We start from the raw sequence: 22393 nt of genomic DNA on the forward strand, positions 1-22393 counted from the left end.
AGTGGGGGGGTGAGTGGGTGGGGGGGTGGGTGAGTGGGGGGGTGAGTGGGTGAGTGAGTGGGTGAGTGGGTGGGTGAGAATCGGCTGACAGCGGAGAAGGCGTGATCCAGCCAAGTAAAGTCCTGGGGAGACACGGGGGGTGGTGGGTGGGGTGGGTGGGTGGTGGGTGGGTATTTGAGTGGGTTAGTGGGTGGGTGGGTGAATGGGTGGGTGGGTGAGTGGGTGGGTGAGTGGGTGGGTGAGAATCGGCTGACAGCGGAGAAGGCGTGATCCAGCCAAGTAAAGTCCTGGGGGGTGGTGGGTGGGAGTGGGGGGGTGGTGGGTGGGTGGGTGGGTATTTGAGTGGGTTAGTGGGTGGGTGGGTGGGTGAGTGAGTGAGTGAGAGGGTGAGTGGGTGAGTGAGTGGGTGGGTTAATGAGTGGGTGAGTGGGTGGGTGAGTGGGTGGGTTAGTGAGAGGGTGAGTGGGTGAGTGAGTGAGTGGGTTAATGAGTGGGTGAGTGGGTGAGTGAGTGGGTGGGTGAGTGGGTGAGTGAGTGAGTGAGTGGGTGGGTGGGTGAGTGAGTGGGTGGGTGAGTGAGTGGGTGGGTGAGTGAGTGGGTGAGTGGGTGGGTGAGTGGGTGGGTGAGAATCGGCTGACAGCGGAGAAGGCGTGATCCAGCCAAGTAAAGTCCTGGGGGGTGGTGGGTGGGAGTGGGGGGGTGAGTGAGTGAGTGGGTGGGTGAGTGGGTGGAGGGGTGGGTGGGTGGGTGAGTGAGTGAGTGGGTGAGTGAGTGAGTGGGTGGGTGAGTGGGTGGGTTAATGAGTGGGTGAGTGGGTGAGTGAGTGGGTGGGTTAGTGAGAGGGTGAGTGGGTGAGTGAGTGAGTGGGTTAATGAGTGGGTGAGTGGGTGAGTGAGTGGGTGAGTGAGTGAGTGAGTGGGTGGATTAGTGAGTGAGTGAGTGGGTGAGTGAGTGGGTGGGTGAGTGAGTGAGTGGGTGGATTAGTGAGTGAGTGGGTGAGTGAGTGAGTGGGTAGATGGGAGAATGAGTGAGTGAGTGGGTGGAGGGGTGGGTGGGGGAGTGGGTGGGTGGGTGAGTGGGTGAGTGAGTGGGTGGGTGGGTGAGTGGGTGAGAATCGGCTGACAGCGGAGAAGGCGTGATCCAGCCAAGTAAAGTCCTGGGGAGACACGGGGGGTGGTGGGTGGGAGTGGGGGGGTGGTGGGTGGGTGGGTGGGGTGGGTGGGGGAGTGAGTGAGTGAGTGGGTTAGTGAGAGGGTGAGTGGGTGGGTAGATGGGGGAATGAGTGGGTGAGTGGGTGGGGGGGTGGGTGGTTGGGTGGGTGAGTGAGTGGGTGGGTTAGTGAGTGAGTGGGTGGGTGAGTGGGTGGGTGAGTGGGTGGGTGAGAATCGGCTGACAGCGGAGAAGGCGTGATCCAGCCAAGTAAAGTCCTGGGGGGTGGTGGGTGGGGTGGGTGGGTGGGTGGTGGGTGGGTGAGTGAGTGGGTTAGTGAGAGGGTGAGTGGGTGAGTGAGTGAGTGGGTTAATGAGTGGGTGAGTGGGTGGGTGGGTGAGTGGGTGAGTGAGTGGGTGAGTGAGTGGGTGAGTGAGTGGGTGGGTGGGTGGGTGAGTGGGTGGGTGAGTGAGTGAGTGGGTGGGTGAGTGAGTGGGTGGGTGGGTGAGTGAGTGAGTGGGTGAGTGGGTGGAGGGGTGGGTGGGTGGGTGGTGGGTGGGTGGGGGGGTGGGTGGTGGGTGGGTGGGTGGGGGGGTGGTGAGTGGGGGGGTGGGTGGGTGAGTGAGTGGGTGAGTGGGTGAGTGGGTTAGTGAGTGAGTGAGTGGGTGAGCGAGTGGGTGGGTGAGTGAGTGGGTGAGTGGGTGGGTGAGTGGGTGGGTGAGTGGGTGGGTGAGTGGGTGGGTTAGTGAGTGAGTGGGTGGGTGAGTGGGTGAGTGAGTGGGTGGGTGAGAATCGGCTGACAGCGGAGAAGGCGTGATCCAGCCAAGTAAAGTCCTGGGGGGTGGTGGGTGGGGTGGGTGGTGGGTGGGGTGGGTGAGTGAGTGAGTGGGTGAGTGGGTGGGTGGGAGAATGAGTGAGTGAGTGGGTTAGTGAGTGAGTGAGTGGGTGGGTGGCTGGGTGAGTGAGTTGGTGGGTTAGTGGGTGAATGAGTGAGTGGGTGGGTGAGTGAGTGAGTGGGTGAGTGAGTGAGTGGGTGAGTGGGTGGAGGGGTGGGTGGGTGAGTGAGTGAGTGCGTGGGTGAGTAGGTGGGTGGGTGAGTGAGTGGGTGAGTGGGTGGGTGAGTGGGTGGGTGAGTGGGTGAGTGAGTGGGTGAGTGGGTGAGTGGGTTAGTGAGTGAGTGAGTGGGTGAGTGAGTGGGTGGGTGAGTGAGTGGGTGAGTGGGTGGGTGAGTGGGTGGGTGAGTGGGTGGGTGAGTGGGTGGGTGAGTGGGTGAGTGGGTGAGTGAGTGAGTGGGGCAGTGGGTGGGTGAGTGGGTGAGTGGGTGGGTGAGTGGGTGAGTGAGTGAGTGAGTGGGGCAGTGGGTGGGTGGGTGAGTGGGTGGATGACTGAGTGAGTGAGTGAGTGACTGACTGAGTGAGTGAGTAACTGAGTGACTGACTGAGTGACTGACTGAGTGAGTGAGTGACTGAGTGAGTGACTGACTGAGTGAGTGAGTGACTGAGTGAGTGACTGACTGAGTGACTGAGTGAGTGAGTGACTGACTGAGTGACTGACAGAGTGACTGACTGAGACTGACTGACTGACAGACTGAGTGACTAATTGACTGACTGAGTGACTGACTGAGTGACTGACAGTGACTGAGTGACTGACTGAGTGACAGGCTGAGACTGACTGACTGACTGATTGACTGACTGAGTGACTGACTGAGTGACTGATTGACTGACTGACAGAGTGCCTGACTGACTGAGTGACTGCCTGACTGAGTGACTGACTGAGTGACTGACTGAGTGACTGACTGACTGAGTGACTGAGTGACTGACTGAGTGACTGACTGACTGACTGACTAACTGACTGACTGAGTGACTGACTAAGTGACTGACTGACTGACTAAGTGACTGACTGAGTGACTGACTAAGTGACTGACTGAGTGACTGACTGACTGAGTGACTGACTGAGTGACTGACTGACTGAGTGACTGACTGCGTGACTGACTGACTGAGTGACTGACTGAGTGACTGACTGACTAACTGACTGACTGAGTGACTGACTGAGTGACTAACTGACTGACTGAGTGACTGACTGAGTAACTGACTGAGTGACTGACTGAGTGACTGAGTGACTGACTGAGTGACTAAGTGACTGACTAAGTGACTGACTGATTGACTGACTGAGTGACTGACTGAGTGACTGATTGACTGACTGACTGAGTGACTGACTGACTGACTCACTAACTGACTGAGTGACTGACTGACTGACTCACTAACTGACTGACTGACTCACTAACTGACTGACTCACTAACTAACTGACTGACTTACTTACTGACTAACTGACTGACTGACTGACTGACTGAGTGACTCACTAACTGACTGACTGAGTGACTGAGTGACTGACTAACTGAGTGACTGACTAACTGACTGACTAAGTGACTAACTGACTGACTGAGTGACTGACTGACTGAGTGACTGACTGAGTGACTGACTGACTAAGTGACTGACTGAGTGACTGACTGACTGACTAAGTGACTGACTGAGTGACTGACTAAGTGAGTGACTGACTGACTGAGTGACTGACTGAGTGAGTGACTGACTGAGTGACTGACTGACTAAGTGACTGACTGAGTGACTGACTGAGTGACTGACTGACTGACTAAGTGACTGACTGACTGACTGAGTGACTGACTGACTGAGTGACTGACTGACTAAGTGACTGACTGATTGACTGACTGAGTGACTGATTGACTGACTGACTGACTGACTAAGTGACTGACTGACTAAGTGACTGACTGACTGAGTGACTGATTGACTGAGTGACTGACTGACTGAGTGACTGACTGACTGAGTGACTGACTAAGTGACTGACTGACTGAGTGACTGACTAAGTGACTGACTGAGTGACTGACTGACTAAGTGACTGACTGACTAAGTGACTGACTGACTAACTGACTGACTAACTGACTGACTAACTGACTGACTGACTAAGTGACTGACTGACTGACTAACTGACTGAGTGACTGACTGAGTGAGTGACTGACTGACTAACTGACTAACTGACTGACTGACTAACTAAGTGACTGACTGAGTGACTGACTGAGTGACTGACTGACTGACTGAGTGACTGAGTGACTAAGTGACTGACTGAGTGACTGACAGTGACTGAGTGACTGACTGAGTGACTGACTGAGTGACTGACTGACTGAGTGACTGACTGAGTGACTGACTGAGTGACTGAGTGACTAAGTGACTGACTGACTGACTGAGTGAGTGACTGATTGACTGACTGACAGTGCCTGACTGACTGAGTGACTGCCTGACTGAGTGACTGACTGAGTGACTGACTGAGTGACTGACTGAGTGAGTGACTGACTGACTGAGTGACTGACTGAGTGACTGACTGACTGACTAACTAAGTGACTGACTAAGTGACTGACTGAGTGACTGACTGAGTGACTGACTGAGTGACTGATTGACTAACTAACTGACTGACTGAGTGACTGACTAAGTGACTGACTGAGTGACTGACTGACTGAGTGACTGACTGAGTGACTGACTGACTGAGTGACTGACTGAGTGACTGACTGACTGAGTGACTGACTGAGTGACTGACTGAGTGACTAACTGACTGAGTGACTGACTGAGTGACTGACTGAGTGACTGACTGAGTGACTGACTGACTGAGTGACTGACTGAGTGAGTGATTGACTGACTGACTGACTCACTGACTGACTGACTCACTGACTGACTGACTCACTAACTAACTGACTGACTGACTTACTGACTAACTAACTGACTGACTGACTGAGTGACTGACTGACTCACTAACTGACTGACTAAGTGACTAACTGAATGACTGAGTGACTGACTGAGTGACTGACTGAGTGACTGACTGACTGAGTGACTGACTGAGTGACTGACTGACTAAGTGACTGACTGAGTGACTGACTAAGTGAGTGACTGACTGAGTGACTGACTGACTGACTGAGTGACTGACTGAGTGACTGACTGACTGAGTGACTGACTGACTGAGTGACTGACTGACTAAGTGACTGACTGAGTGACTGACTGAGTGACTGACTGACTGACTAAGTGACTGACTGACTGAGTGACTGACTGAGTGACTGACTGACTAAGTGACTGACTGACTGAGTGACTGACTGAGTGACTGACTGACTGACTAACTAAGTGACTGACTAAGTGACTGACTGAGTGACTGACTGAGTGACTGACTGAGTGACTGATTGACTAACTAACTGACTGACTGAGTGACTGACTAAGTGACTGACTGAGTGACTGACTGACTGAGTGACTGACTGAGTGACTGACTGACTGAGTGACTGACTGAGTGACTGACTGACTGAGTGACTGACTGAGTGACTGACTGACTGAGTGACTGACTGAGTGACTGACTGAGTGACTGACTGAGTGACTGACTGACTGAGTGACTGACTGAGTGACTAAGTGACTGACTGATTGACTGACTGAGTGACTGATTGACTGACTGACTGAGTGATTGACTGACTGACTGACTCACTGACTGACTGACTCACTGACTGACTGACTCACTAACTAACTGACTGACTGACTTACTGACTAACTAACTGACTGACTGACTGAGTGACTGACTGACTCACTAACTGACTGACTAAGTGACTAACTGAATGACTGAGTGACTGACTGAGTGACTGACTGAGTGACTGACTGACTGAGTGACTGACTGAGTGACTGACTGACTAAGTGACTGACTGAGTGACTGACTAAGTGAGTGACTGACTGAGTGACTGACTGACTGACTGAGTGACTGACTGAGTGACTGACTGACTGAGTGAGTGACTGACTGACTGAGTGACTGACTGACTAAGTGACTGACTGAGTGACTGACTGAGTGACTGACTGACTGACTAAGTGACTGACTGACTGAGTGACTGACTGAGTGACTGACTGACTAAGTGACTGACTGATTGACTGACTGAGTGACTGATTGACTGACTGACTGAGTGACTGACTGACTGACTAAGTGACTGACTGACTAAGTGACTGACTGACTGAGTGACTGATTGACTAAGTGACTGACTGACTGAGTGACTGACTGACTGACTGACTAAGTGACTGACTGACTGAGTGACTGACTGACTAAGTGACTGACTGAGTGACTGACTGACTAAGTGACTGACTGACTGACAAAGTGACTGACTGACTAACTGACTGACTGACTAACTGACTGACCGACTAACTGACTGACTGACTAACTGACTGAGTGACTGACTGACCGACTGAGCGAGTGACTGACTGAGTGACTGACTGACTGAGTGACTGACTGAGTGACTGACTGAGTGACTGACTGAGTGACTGAGTGAGTGACTGACTGAGTGACTGACTGACTGAGTGACTGAGTGAGTGACTGACTGACTGACTGAGTGACTGACTGAGTGACTGACTGACTGAGTGACTGACTGAGTGACTGACTGACTGAGTGACTGACTGACTAAGTGACTGACTGAGTGACTGACTAAGTGACTGACTGAGTGACTGACTGAGTGACTGAGTGACTGAGTGACTGACTGAGTGACTGACTGAGTGACTGAGTGACTGACTGAGTGATTGACTGACTGACTAACTGACTGACTAAGTGACTGACTAAGTGACTGACTGAGTGCCTGAGTGACTGACTAACTAACTGACTGACTAACTAACTGACTAAGTGACTGACTGAGTGACTGAGTGACTGACTGACTGACTAAGTGACTGACTGACTAAGTGACTGACTGACTGAGTGCCTGAGTGACTGACTAACTAACTGACTGAGTGACTAACTGACTGACTAAGTGACTGACTAAGTGACTGACTGACTGACTGAGTGACTGAGTGACTGACTAACTAACTGAGTGACTAAGTGACTGACTGAGTGACTGAGTGACTGACTGACTGACTAAGTGACTGAGTGACTGACTGAGTGACTGACTGACTGAGTGACTAACTGACTGAGTGACTGACTGACTGAGTGACTGACTGAGTGACTGACTGAGTGACTGACTAAGTGACTGACTGACTGAGTGACGAACTGACTGACTGAGTGACTGAGTGACTGACTGAGTGACTGATTGACTGACTGACTGAGTGACTGACTGACTGAGTGACTGACTAAGTGACTGACTGACTAAGTGACTGACTGACTGAGTGACTGATTGACTAAGTGACTGACTGACTGAGTGACTGACTGACTGAGTGACTGACTAAGTGACTGACTGACTGAGTGACTGACTGACTAAGTGACTGAGTGACTGACTGACTAAGTGACTGACTGACTAAGTGACTGACTGACTAACTGACTGACTGACTAACTGACTGAGTGACTGACTGACCGACTGAGCGAGTGAGTGACTGAGTGACTGACTGACTGAGTGACTGACTGAGTGACTGACTGAGTGACTGACTGAGTGACTGAGTGAGTGACTGACTGACTCACTAACTGACTGACTGAGTGACTGAGTGACTGACTAACTGAGTGACTGACTGACTGAATGACTGACTGACTGCCTGACTGACTAAGTGACTGACTGACTGAGTGACTGACTAAGTGACTGACTGAGTGACTGACTGAGTGACTGACTGACTGAGTGACTGACTGACTGACTGAGTGACTGACTGACTGACTAACTGAGTGACTGAGTGACTGACTGACTGAGTGACTGAGTGACTGACTGACTGAGTGACTGAGTGACTGACTGACTGCCTGACTGACTGACTGAGTGACTGACTGAGTGACTGTCTGAGTGACTGACTGAGTGACTGACTGAGTGACTGAGTGACTGACTGACTGAGTGACTGACTGACTGAGTGACTGACTGACTGTGACTGAGTGACTGACTGACAGTGACTGACTGAGTGACTGACTGAGTGACTGAGTGACTGACTGAGTGACTGACTGACTGAGTGACTAACTGACTGACTAAGTGACTGACTGACTGAGTGACTGAGTGACTGACTGAGTGACTGAGTGACTGACTGACTGAGTGACTGACTGAGTGACTGACTGACTGAGTGACTGACTGACTGACTGACTGAGTGACTGACTGACTGAGTGACTGAGTGAATGACTGACTGCCTGACTGACTGACTGAGTGACTGACTGACTAACTAACTAACTGAGTGACTGACTGACTGACTAACTAACTGACTGAGTGACTGAGTGACTGACTGACTGACTGAGTGAGTGACTAACTAACTGACTAACTAACTGACTGACTAACTGACTGACTGAATAACTGACTGACTAACTAACTGACTGACTGAGTGACTGACTGACTGACTGAGTGACTGAGTGACTGAGTGACTGACTGACTGACTAACTAACTAACTGAGTGACTGACTGAGTGACTGAGTGAGTACCTGCGCCCGGAAAGTCGGCGGGAACCGCGTGTGACGGAGGCGGTGACGGTGAGGCGGTGGTGAGGAGGAGGAGGAGGGTGGTGAGGGTGGTGGTGAGGGTGGTGGTGAGGGTGGTGGTGAGGGTGGTGGTGAGGCTCCTTCCTCACCGCACCAATCCTCACCACCCTCAAAGTCCTTGTAGGTGAATGACAGGTCGTCGGTCAGGAGAGAGAAGGCAGCTGTGGCACACGGGGGGGAGACAATCACACACAGACAGACACAATCACATACACACACACAGACACACAATCACACACATACACAATCACACACACAATCACACACATACACTCAATCACACACACACACACAGACAGACACAATCACACACACACACAATCACACACACACACAATCACACACACACACACAATCACACACACACACAATCACACACATACATAATCACACACAGACAGACACACACCACATACACATACACACACAGACACAATCACACACAGACACAATCACACACAGACACACACACAGACACAATCACACACATACACACACACAGACACACAATCACACACATACACAATCACACACACAATCACACACATACACTCAATCACACACACACACACACAGACAGACACAATCACACACACACACACAATCACACACACACACAATCACACACACACACACAATCACACACACACACAATCACACACATACATAATCACACACAGACAGACACACACCACATACACATACACACACAGACACAATCACACACCACACAATCACACACCACATACACACATACACACACACAATCACACACATACACATACACACACACGTACACACACACACAGACACACACAATCACACACATACACACACAGACACACACAGACACAATCACACACCACACATACACTCAATCACACATACACTCAATCACACACACACTCACACACATACACACACACACAGACACAATCACACACCACACATACATACACACACACACACACACGTACACACACACACACACAGACACAATCACATACACACACACACGTACACACTCAATCACACACACACACACAGACAGACACACACACACATACATACACACACACTCAATCACACACACAGACACACACACAGACACACACATACACACTCAATCACACACACACAGACACACACACATACATACACACTCAATCACACACAGACAGACACAATCACACACACACAGACACACACACACAATCACACACCACACACACACACACACAGACAGACACAATCACACACCACACACGTACACACATACACAATCACACACACACACCACATACACACACACACACCACATACACACCACATACACACACACACACACCACATACACACACACACACACTCAATCACACAGACAGACACAATCACACACACAATCACACACATACACACACACGTACACACACACGTACACACACAATCACACATACACACTCAATCACACACACACACACACAATCACACACACAGACAGACACAATCACACACACATACACACACACAATCACACACACACATACACACAGACAGACACAATCACACACCACATACACACACACACAATCACACACACACACATACACACAGACAGACACAATCACACACCACATACACACACACATACACAATCACACATACACACACACAGACACACACACATACATACACAATCACACACACACACACATACACAGACACACACACAGACACACATACATACATACACAATCACACACACACTCACACTCAATCACACACACACACATACACTCAATCACACACATACATACACACTCAATCACACACACACACATACACAATCACACACCACATACACACACGTACACACACACACGTACACACACACATACATACACACTCAATCACACACACACGTACACACACACGTACACACACAGACACACACATACACACACATATACACACAATCACACGTACACACACATACACACACACATACACTCACACATACACACACAATCACACGTACACACACTAACACACACACATACACACTCAATCACACTCACCAACACACACTCACCAACACATACACACTTAATCACACACATACACACAATCACACACATACACTCACACATACACACATACACAATCACACACATATACACACACATACACACACACACTCAATCACACACACACACGTACACACATACACACACACGTACACACATACACTCAATCACACACACAATCACACACACACTCACACACACAATCACACACACACACACTCACTCACACACACACATACACACACTCAATCACACACACACACACTCAATCACACACAATCACACACACACACTCAATCACACACAATCACACACACACACACTCACACATACACACACATACACACTCAATCACACTCACCAACACACACTCACACATACACACACATACACACTCAATCACACACATACACACACACAATCACACATACACACACACATACACTCACTCACACACATACACATACATACACACTCACACTCAATCACACATACACACACATACACGTACACACACACAATCACACACACTCACCAACACACACATACACTCACTCACACACATACACTCACTCACACACATACACATACATACACATACACACTCACACTCAATCACACATACACACACACACACAATCACACACAATCACACATACACACACAATCACACACACTCACCAACACACAAACTCACACATACACACACATACACACTCAATCACACTCACCAACACACACACTCACCAACACATACACACACTCAATCACACACACACACAATCACACACACAAACACACATACACACACACAATCACACACACTCACTCACCAACACACACATACACTCACTCACACACATACACATACATACACACTCACACTCAATCACACATACACACACAATCACACACACATACACACACGTACACACACACACAATCACACACACTCACCAACACACACATACACTCACTCACACACATACATACACACTCACACTCAATCACACATAATCACACACACATACACACACGTACACTCACTCACCAACACACACATACAAAACAAACAAAGATCCCCCATATAGCCTTAACAGACTGTAGGGGCAAGTGCTGTTAGCGAGCACCTATGAAGGCCGGAACGGTACACGAAGGGGTGGGTGGCCAGCACCACGCCCGACCGCCTTTGTCTCCCCAGTGGCGATGTTTACACACTGCACCAGGTACTCATCTGAGGCTGAGTCGACCTAGGAGAGGCCCGGGACCGGTTCAGATAATCGTCACTGGTGTTGGCCGTGAGCGGGAATCGAACCCGGGTCGCCAGGTTCATAGCGCAGCGTAGCGCTAACCGCTACACTACCGCTCCCCACAATCACACACACACTCAATCACACACACACATACACACACACGTACACACACATACACTCACACATACACACTCAATCACCCAAACACACGCACACACACACACACGCTTACACACACACACACACGCTCACCAACACACTCACCAACACGCTCATCCACACGCACACACGCTCACCCACTCACTCACCCACTCACTCACTCACCCACTCACTCACCCACCCACTCACTCACCCACTCACCCACTCACTCACCCACTCACCCACTCACCCACCCACTCAACCCACCCACTCACTCACCCACCCACTCACCCACCCACTCAAATACCCACTCACTCACCCACTCACCCACCCACTCACCCACCCACCCACCCACTCACCCACCCACCCACTCACTCACCCACTCACTCACTCACCCACCCACTCACCCACCCACTCATCCACTCACACACTCACCCACTCACCCACCCACCCACTCACCCACTCACACACTCACCCACCCACTCACCCACCCACCCACTCACCCACCCACTCACCCACCCACCCACCCACCCACCCACCCACTCACCCACCCACCCACCCACCCACCCACTCACTCACTCACCCACCCACCCACCCACTCACCCACCCACCCACTCACCCACCCACCCACCCACCCACTCACCCACCCACCCACCCACTCACACACCCACCCACCCACTCACCATCGGAAAGCGTCTTGATTCTGGTTTTCTGCTTCTCGAACCTCGTGGCCAACTCCTCCACGCTCACCACCCCACCACCACCACCACCACCCACGCTCACCCCACCACCACCACCACCACCACCCACGCTCACCACCCCACCAGCCTGCTGATGCTCCTCACCACCACCACCACCATGAAGATGTCGCATACGCTCCATCAGCGAGCTCACCACGTCCACCTGGAAGCACAGCACACAGAGAGTCCACCAACATCACACAGTCCACCACCACCACCATCACCGCCACCACCATCATCACCATCAACAACCGCCACTAAGTGGCGGTGACGTCACCACGACGCTTGTGCCAGGCTATGTGCACCCTGAGGCCACGTGAAGTGTCGAACGCCCGCGGGCAGGAGGTCACGGGGCAGACCCAGGTGCCACGGGTCGACTGACTGAGATGACTGTGGCTGATGCACCACCTGTGCCCCCTACTGTGCCAACCTGCTGTGCTTTAGCCACCCGGCGCTCCGCTCGTTGTTGTGAGCGTCGCTCCTCCGCCCTCCGTTGTTGTTGGAGGACGACTGCCTCCAACAACTGCCCAGTAGCATCCTTCACGAGCCTCCTCCACAGAGGCCGATCTTGACACCGCTGGTACCAGTCATCGGCAAGTCCACTCAGCTCCACATCTTCCTGTAACCACGTCACTCCATCTCTTCTCTAGCCCGTGCCGTGCCCGTTTAGCCCCCTCGATCAGGCCGAACAAAAGCTGTTTCGGCATGCGGTGGCTGGGCATGCGGGCTACATGACCCAGCCATAGCAGCCTTGCCTGCCAGAGGAGCTCACCGATGGGACTTTGTCCAGATCTTTCGAGGATTTGTGAGCTCCACACACAATCCAGTCTGGTTAAACCCAGGATGGATCGTAGGCAGGCCAGCCTAAATGTTTCTAACCGGCGAAGATATTCCATTAAGGGGGTCCACGTTTCACAAGCGTAGAGAAGGGGAGGGAATGACCGTGGCCGAGAAGACCTGAAGCTTTGTGCGGAGCGACAGACCAGGTAGCTTCCACACAGTGTTGAAAAAATATTGCCGCTCGACTGATTCGGAGTGAGACCTCTGCTGCTAAAGCGGAGCCGGTCATAAGCACACTGCCCAGGTATGGGAAACTCTCCACTCTCTCCACAACTGCCTCATCACCAATTGGGAGTTGTGGGGGTGGAGTGTCCAATGGTACAAAATACCCAGGCAGGTGTTTAGTTTTGGTGGGGCTGATGGTAAGGCCCCACCTCTTAGTGGCACGCTCCAGTCTCAGCAGCAGCGTCTCCAACTCCTCCTCTGACTGAGCAGCTATTACCAAATCATCAGCATACATAACGTGGTTGAGCAATAGGGAGCCATCCCTTGACCGCACCCGGGCATCGATTAGCCTCCCATTATATCTGTACCATATGGAGATTCCTCCGGTACAGCTATTGAAGGCTTCACGAACTACGTGGTCAAAATAGATGTTAAATAATGTGGGAGCCAGAGGACATCCCTGTCGCACCCCAAGGTGTACAGGGAATGGCTCCAACTCCCGGCCACGTATTTTTACCCGGGCCTGCTCACCATCATGAAGGTCCTTAATGATCGTGAGTAGAGGGTCAGGTACTCCAAAAGCACGAAGAACAACCCAGAGCCCAGGCCTACTGTTGGTATCATAGGCCTTGACCAGGTCAATAAAGCAGAGATGTAGGTCTTGTTGGAATTCCCTACACCTCTGCTGTAGCAGACGGACAGAAAATATGGCATCTGTGCAGGACCGCCCTTTCCTGAAACTACATTGGGGCTCCGCAAGCCTCTCCTCAGCGTGCCTGGCAAGGCGATGTTGAATAATCCTTGCCAGGACCTTTCCCGGCACACTGAGGAGTGAGATGCCCCTGTAGTTGTTACAGTCTGTGCGGTCCCCCTTCTTAAAGAGGGGGACCACCAGGGCATCCTTCCAATCCTGCGGAACCCGTCCAGTGGTCCAGACTGTCGTTATGATGTCATATAGGGCAGTCTGTGCACAAACGCCACCCTCCCTCAGCATTTCGCTTGGGAGATCATCTCTGCCCGCTGCCTTTCCTGGTCTCAGACTCCGGATCGCCTTCAGTACTTCCTCAACAGATGGCACCTCAGCCAGCCACTCACAGGGGGTGACTTCTTCCAATATTTGAGACACCGCAGCCTCAGCAGGGTCATCCTCACTTTGTGCCACGATGTTTTCCTGGCTGAGGGATTTCCCCTCCCCCAGGACCTCACAGAAATGCTCAGCAAATCTGCAAACCTGTTCCTGGGGGTCGGAGATTGGATCACCGTTTTTTCCCCTATTGATGGTAATAGGTGTGGCGCTGCAGGTTACTTTTTTGATGCTAGTTAAATAGGGATTTGTGATCGCGGGCCACTGAGGCAGACTCCATCTCCATAGCAACCCGCGAACACCACCCATCCTTGCAGCGCCTCACAGCGAAGGCTGCTCATTCTCCGACATAGGATGCTGTAGCCGATGACAGTGGGCCTGTCGCTTTTTCTCAGCCAGCTTGAACAACTCTGTCAGCCAGGGTCTCTGGGGAGGTCTGCAGCTGCATCAGCCACAGTCCTAAACCTCGCCCATTTACCCTCGACATCAGGAGTGGGGGACGATGCCAATCCTAGATGCAAGTTATGATGAAATTCTCGCTTGCAACTTTCATCAGATAACTGAGACCAGGCCACTTTAGGTTGGAATGGGGTCCTGGGTGTACACCACCCACCGGAGTGGAAGAATGACAGGCGCATCTTACAGATGACTAGTAGTATGGTCAGAGGGCAGATCAGCTCCACGGTAGGCCCTGGTGTCAAGGACATGGGCCCGCATCCGCTGATCCGTCACTATGTAGTCCAACAGATGTTCTTGCTTGGACCCGGCATGCATCCACGATGTTGTGTGGATGCGCCGATGCCGGAACAGCGTGTTGGTAATTACAAACCCATGGGCTGCACAAAAATCTAGCAGCCTCCTACCGTTGTTATTGAGCTGATCTGGCCCATGCCCTCCAATCACTCCAGACCAGGTGCCAGTATCATGACCAACTCGGGCATCACCCAACATGATGACTCTATCCCGAGGGGCCACTTTAGCCAGCACCTGTGACAGGAGGTCATAGAAGGCATCTGACTCATCGGCTTTGCCTGCATCCCTCCACGGATGTTCATCTTCGGTGGGGGCATAAGTAACCACGACCACCATTCCTCGCCTCCGGTTGATGGGAAGGCAAGCCCAAAGTAGCCTGGGGCTTACAGCTTCCCACACCTCACCGCCACGCTCACACGCCCCCTTCATTATTTTGTTCAAAAGAAGAGCCACACCCTGTTGTTTGGCAGTCTACTGCCCCGAGTAGAGGACTGTCCAGCCCTCATGGAGGCAGGAGCCAGAGCCGGTCCACCGGACCTCCTGAATGCCACAGAGATCCAGGCGGTACCGGTCCAGCTCCCGACAGAGGAGTGGCAGCCTCTCCTCCGCAGTGAGCGTTCGAACATTCCACGTGGCCACACGAAGTGGCTTTTCGTTGTTTCTGGAGGAGCCCCGAGGGTAGAGATTCAATCTCCCGGCTTCGCCAAATGGCGTTTGGCCAGGAGACGTCATAGACGCCTGGCCCCCCGGGGCCTCCGGCACAAGCTTATTAGTTACATATTTCAGTTTAACTCGTGGTCTAGTGGTAATTAATTGAAGGTGGAGGGGTTACCAGCCCCTCGCACCCGTCCAGAGCCCCCGTTTAGCCCCTGTGGTGGTCACAGACGCCATGAGGGGAGAGGCCAATCGGAATTGGCCCTCCCCCCACAGCACTGTCCACGACAGAGTTGCCCGTCCAGTACCTTCACCACCACCCTCACCACCACCAACCTCACCACCACAACCACCACGCTCACCACAACCACCACCATGCTCACCACAACCACCATCACCACCACCACGCTCACCACCACCACCACCACGCTCACCACAACCACCACCACCACCCTCACCACCACCACGCTCACCACCACCACCCTCACCACCACCACCACGCTCACCACCACCACCACGCTCACCACCACGCTCACCACCACCACCACCACAACCACCACCACCACGCTCACCACAACCACCACCACAACCACCACCACCACCACCACCCTCACCACCACCACCACTCACCACCACCACGCTCACCTGGTTCTCCACCTTCACCGAGCCATCGCCGGTGTCGCCCATCGCCGCCGGCGACCGTCCGCCACCGGCGCCGGTGCCGCCGCCGGTGGCGCCGGTGGCGCCGATGGCGCCGGTGCCGCCGGTGGCGCCGGTGGCGCCGTGCAGCGGCTCCTGCCGGGGGCGGTGGTCCGGCTCGGGGCTCACACCGCTGGCCCAGACGAAGGACGCCAAGGAGTGGACGTGGCTCATGATGACCACGGCGTGAACCAACTCGGCAAGGGACCAGCAGTCCTCACCGGGAAGCAACAGCCGCTGGGGCGAGAGGTAACCAGGTTAACTAGCAGGTTAACTAGCAGGTAACCAGGTTAACTAGCAGGTTAACTAGCAGGTTAACTAGCTGGTTAACTAGCAGGTTAACTAGCAGGTTAACTAGCAGGTTAACTAGGAGTGGACGTGGCTCATGATGACCACGGCGTGAACCAACTCGGCAAGGGACCAGCAGTCCTCACCGGGAAGCAACAGCCGCTGGGGCGAGAGGTAACCAGGTTAACTAGCAGGTTAACTAGCAGGTTAACTAGCAGGTTAACTAGCAGGTTAACTAGCAGGTTAACTAGCAGGTTAACTAGCAGGTTAACTAGCAGGTTAACAAGGAGTGGACGTGGCTCATGATGACCACGGCGTGAACCAACTCGGCAAGGGACCAGCAGTCCTCGCCGGGAAGCAGCAGCCGCTGGGGCGAGAGGTAACCAGGTTAACTAGCAGGTTAACTAGCAGGTTAACTAGCAGGTTAACTAGCAGGTTAACTAGCAGGTTAACTAGCAGGTTAACTAGGAGTGGACGTGGCTCATGATGACCACGGCGTGAACCAACTCGGCAAGGGACCAGCAGTCCTCACCGGGAAGCAACAGCCGCTGGGGCGAGAGGTAACCAGGTTAACTAGCAGGTTAACTAGCAGGTTAACTAGCAGGTTAACTAGCAGGTTAACTAGCAGGTAACCAGGTTAACTAGCAGGTTAACTAGCAGGTTAACTAGCAGGTTAACTAGGAGTGGACGTGGCTCATGATGACCACGGCGTGAACCAACTCGGCAAGGGACCAGCAGTCCTCGCCGGGAAGCAACAGCCGCTGGGGCGAGAGGTAACCAGGTTAACTAGCAGGTTAACTAGCAGGTTAACTAGCAGGTTAACTAGCAGGTTAACTAGCAGGTTAACTAGGAGTGGACGTGGCTCATGATGACCACGGCGTGAACCAACTCGGCAAGGGACCAGCAGTCCTCGCCGGGAAGCAGCAGCCGCTGGGGCGAGAGGTAACCAGGTTAACTAGCAGGTTAACTAGCAGGTTAACTAGCAGGTTAACTAGCAGGTTAACTAGCAGGTAACCAGGTTAACTAGCAGGTTAACTAGCAGGTTAACTAGCAGGTTAACTAGCAGGTTAACTAGCAGGTAACCAGGTTAACTAGCAGGTTAACTAGCAGGTTAACTAGCAGGTTAACTAGCAGGTTAACTAGCAGGTTAACTAGCAGGTTAACAAGGAGTGGACGTGGCTCATGATGACCACGGCGTGAACCAACTCGGCAAGGGACCAGCAGTCCTCACCGGGAAGCAGCAGCCGCTGGGGCGAGAGGTAACCAGGTTAACTAGCAGGTTAACTAGCAGGTTAACTAGCAGGTTAACTAGCAGGTTAACTAGCAGGTAGCCATGTTAACTAGCAGGTAGCCAGGTTAACTAGCAGGTTAACTAGCTTAACTAGCAGGTAACCAGGTTAACTAGCAGGTTAACTAGCAGGTAACCAGGTTAACTAGCAGGTTAACTAGCAGGTTAACTAGCAGGTAGCCAGGTTAACTAGCAGGTTAACTAGCAGGTTAACTAGCAGGTAACCAGGTTAACTAGCAGGTTAACTAGCAGGTTAACTAGCAGGTTAACTAGCAGGTTAACTAGCAGGTAACCAGGTTAACTAGCAAGTTAACTAGCAGGTTAACTAGCAGGTTAACTAGCAGGTTAACTAGCAGGTTAACTAGCTGGTTAACTAGCAGGTTAACTAGCAGGTAACCAGGTTAACTAGCAGGTTAACTAGCAGGTTAACTAGCAGGTTAACTAGCAGGTTAACTAGCAGGTAACCAGGTTAACTAGCAAGTTAACTAGCCGGTTAACTAGCAGGTTAACTAGCAGGTTAACTAGCAGGTTAACTAGCTGGTTAACTAGCAGGTTAACTAGCAGGTAACCAGGTTAACTAGCAAGTTAACTAGCAGGTTAACTAGCAGGTTAACTAGCCGGTTAACTAGCAGGTTAACTAGCAGGTTAACTAGCAGGTTAACTAGCTGGTTAACTAGCTGGTTAACTAGCAGGTTAACTAGCAGGTTAACTAGCAGGTTAACTAGCAGGTAACCAGGTTAACTAGCAGGTTAACTAGCAGGTTAACTAGCAGGTAGCCAGGTTAACTAGCAGGTTAACTAGCAGGTTAACGTGCAGGTTAACTAGCAGGTTAACTAGCTTAACTAGCAGGTTAACTAGCAGGTAACCAGGTTAACTAGCAGGTTAACTAGCAGGTAACCAGGTTAACTAGCAGGTTAACTAGCAGGTAACCAGGTTAACTAGCAGGTTAACTAGCAGGTTAAGGTTAACTAGCAGGTTAACTAGCAGGTAACCAGGTTAACTAGCAGGTTAACTAGCAGGTTAACTAGCAGGTAGCCAGGTTAACTAGCAGTTTAACTAGCAGGTTAACTAGCAGGTTAACTAGCAGGTTAACTAGCAGGTTAACCAGCAGGTTAACCAGCAGGTTAACTAGCAGGTTAACTAGCAGGTTAACTAGCAGGGTAACTAGCAGGTTAACTAGCAGGTAGCCAGGTTAACTAGCAGGTTAACTAGCAGGTTAACTAGCAGGTTAACTAGCAGGTAGCCATGTTAACTAGCAGGTTAACTAGCAGGTTAACTAGTAGGTTAACTAGCAGGTAGCCATGTTAACTAGCAGGTTAACTAACAGGTAACCAGGTTAACTAGCAGGTAACCAGGTTAACTAGCAGGTTAACTAGCAGGTAACCAGGCTAACTAGCAGGTAGCCAGGTTAACTAGAAGCTTAACTAGCAGATTAACTAGCAGGTTAACTAGCAGGTAGCCAGGTTAACTAGCAGGTTAACTAGCAGGATAACTAGCAGGTAACCATGTTAACTAGCAGGTTAACTAGAAGGTAACCAGGTTAACTAGCAGGTAACCAGGTTAACTAGGAGGTAACCAGGTTAACTAGCAGGTAGCCAGGTTAACTAGCAGGTAACCAGGTTAACTAGCAAATTAACTAGCAGGAAGCCAGGTGAACTAGCAGGTTAACTAGCAGGTAACCAGGTTAACTAGCAGGTTAACTAGCAGGTAGCCAGGTTAACTAGCAGGTAGCCGGGTTAACTCGCAGGTTAACTAGCAGGTAACCAAGTTAACTAGCAGGTAGCCAGGATAACTAGCAGGTTAACTAGCAGGTTGCCAGGATAACTAGTGGATTAACTGCATCAACTGAAACATTAATCACAATGAGTGTGTAGCTGAGCAGGTAGCTGAGCGTGTAGCTGGGTGTGTAGCTGAGTGTATAGCTGGGTGTGTAGCTGAGTGTGTAGCTGGGTGTGTAGCTGAGTGTATAGCTGGGTGTGTAGCTGTGTGAGTAGCTGGGTGTGTAGCTGGGTGTGTAGCTGAGTGTGTAGCTGAGTGTGTAGCTGAGTGAGTAGCTGAGTGAGTAGCTGGGTGTGTAGCTGAGTGTGTAGCTGGGTGTGTAGCTGGGTGTGTAGCTGGGTGTGTAGCTGGGCGGGTAGCTGAGCAGGTAGCTGAGTGTGTAGCTGAGTGTGTGGCTGGGTGTGTAGCTGAGTGAGTAACTGGGTGTCTAGCTGAGTGGGTAGCTGGGCGTGTAGCTGAGTGTGTAGCTGAGTGTGTAGCTGAGTGTGTAGCTGAGTGTGTAGCTGAGTGTTTAGCTGTGTGTGTAGCTGAGTGTGTAGCTGAGTGTGTAGCTGAGTGTGTAGCTGAGTGTATAGCTGAGTAGTTGAGTGTGTAGCTGGGTGAGTAGCTGAGCGTGTAGCTGAGCGAGTAGCTGAGTGTGTAGCTGAGTGTGTAGCTGAGTGTGTAGCTGAGTGTATAGCTGAGTAGTTGAGTGTGTAGCTGGGCATGTAGCTGAGTGTGTAGCTGAGTGTGTAGCTGAGTGTGTAGCTGAGTGTGTAGCTGAGTGTTTAGCTGTGTGTTTAGCTGTGTGTGTAGCTGAGTGTGTAGCTGAGTGTGTAGCTGAGTGTGTAGCTGAGTGTGTAGCTGAGTGTATAGCTGAGTAGTTGAGTGTGTAGCTGGGTGAGTAGCTGAGCGTGTAGCTGAGCGAGTAGCTGAGTGAGTAGCTGAGCATGTAGCTGAGTGAGTGTGTAGCTGAGTGTGTAGCTGAGTGTGTAGCTGGGCGTGTAGCTGAGCGGGTAGCTGAGTGTTTAGCTGAGTGTGTAGCTGAGTTTATAGCTGAGTGTATAGCTGAGTAGTTGAGTGTGTAGCTAGCTGAGTAGCTGAGTGTATAGCTGAGTAGTTGAGTGTGTAGCTGCGCGAGTAGCTGAGTGTGTAGCTGAGCAGGTAGCTGAGTGTGTAGCTGGGCGTGTAGCTGAGTAGCTGTGTGTGTAGCTGAGTAGCTGAGTTTGTAGCTGGGTGTGTAGCCGAGTAGCTGAGTGTATAGCTGAGTAGCTGTGTGTGTAGCTGGGTGTGTAGCTGAGCGTGTAGCTGGGTGTGTAGCTGAGTGAGTAGCTGAGTGTGTGGCTGGGTGTGTAGCTGAGTGTATAGCTGGGTGTGTAGCTGTGTGAGTAGCTGGGTGTGTAGCTGAGTGTGTAGCTGAGTGTGTAGCTGTGTGTGTGTAGCTGAGCGTGTAGCTGAGCGTGTAGCTGAGCGTGTAGCTGAGTGAGTAGCTGAGCGGGTAGCTGAGTGTGTAGCTGAGTGAGTAGCTGAGTGTGTAGCTGAGCGTGTAGCTGAGCGTGTAGCTGAGTGTGTAGCTGAGTGTGTGGCTGGGTGTGTAGCTGAGTGAGTAACTGGGTGTCTAGCTGAGTGGGTAGCTGGGCGTGTAGCTGAGTGTGTAGCTGAGTGTGTAGCTGAGTGTGTAGCTGAGTGTGTAGCTGAGTGTTTAGCTGTGTGTTTAGCTGTGTGTGTAGCTGAGTGTGTAGCTGAGTGTGTAGCTGAGTGTGTAGCTGAGTGTATAGCTGAGTAGTTGAGTGTGTAGCTGGGTGAGTAGCTGAGCGTGTAGCTGAGTGTGTAGCTGAGTGTGTAGCTGAGTGTGTAGCTGAGTGTGTAGCTGAGTGTGTAGCTGAGTGTATAGCTGAGTAGTTGAGTGTGTAGCTGGGCGTGTAGCTGAGTGTGTAGCTGAGTGTGTAGCTGAGTGTGTAGCTGAGTGTGTAGCTGAGTGTTTAGCTGTGTGTTTAGCTGTGTGTGTAGCTGAGTGTGTAGCTGAGTGTGTAGCTGAGTGTGTAGCTGAGTGTGTA

The sequence above is a fragment of the Petromyzon marinus genome (genome assembly GCF_048934315.1).
Source record: "Petromyzon marinus isolate PM22_M1 ecotype Great Lakes invasive population chromosome 73 unlocalized genomic scaffold, UKy_Petmar_22M1.pri1.0 chr73_unloc.6, whole genome shotgun sequence".
In the NCBI taxonomy this organism is placed as follows: Eukaryota; Metazoa; Chordata; class Hyperoartia; order Petromyzontiformes; family Petromyzontidae; genus Petromyzon; species Petromyzon marinus.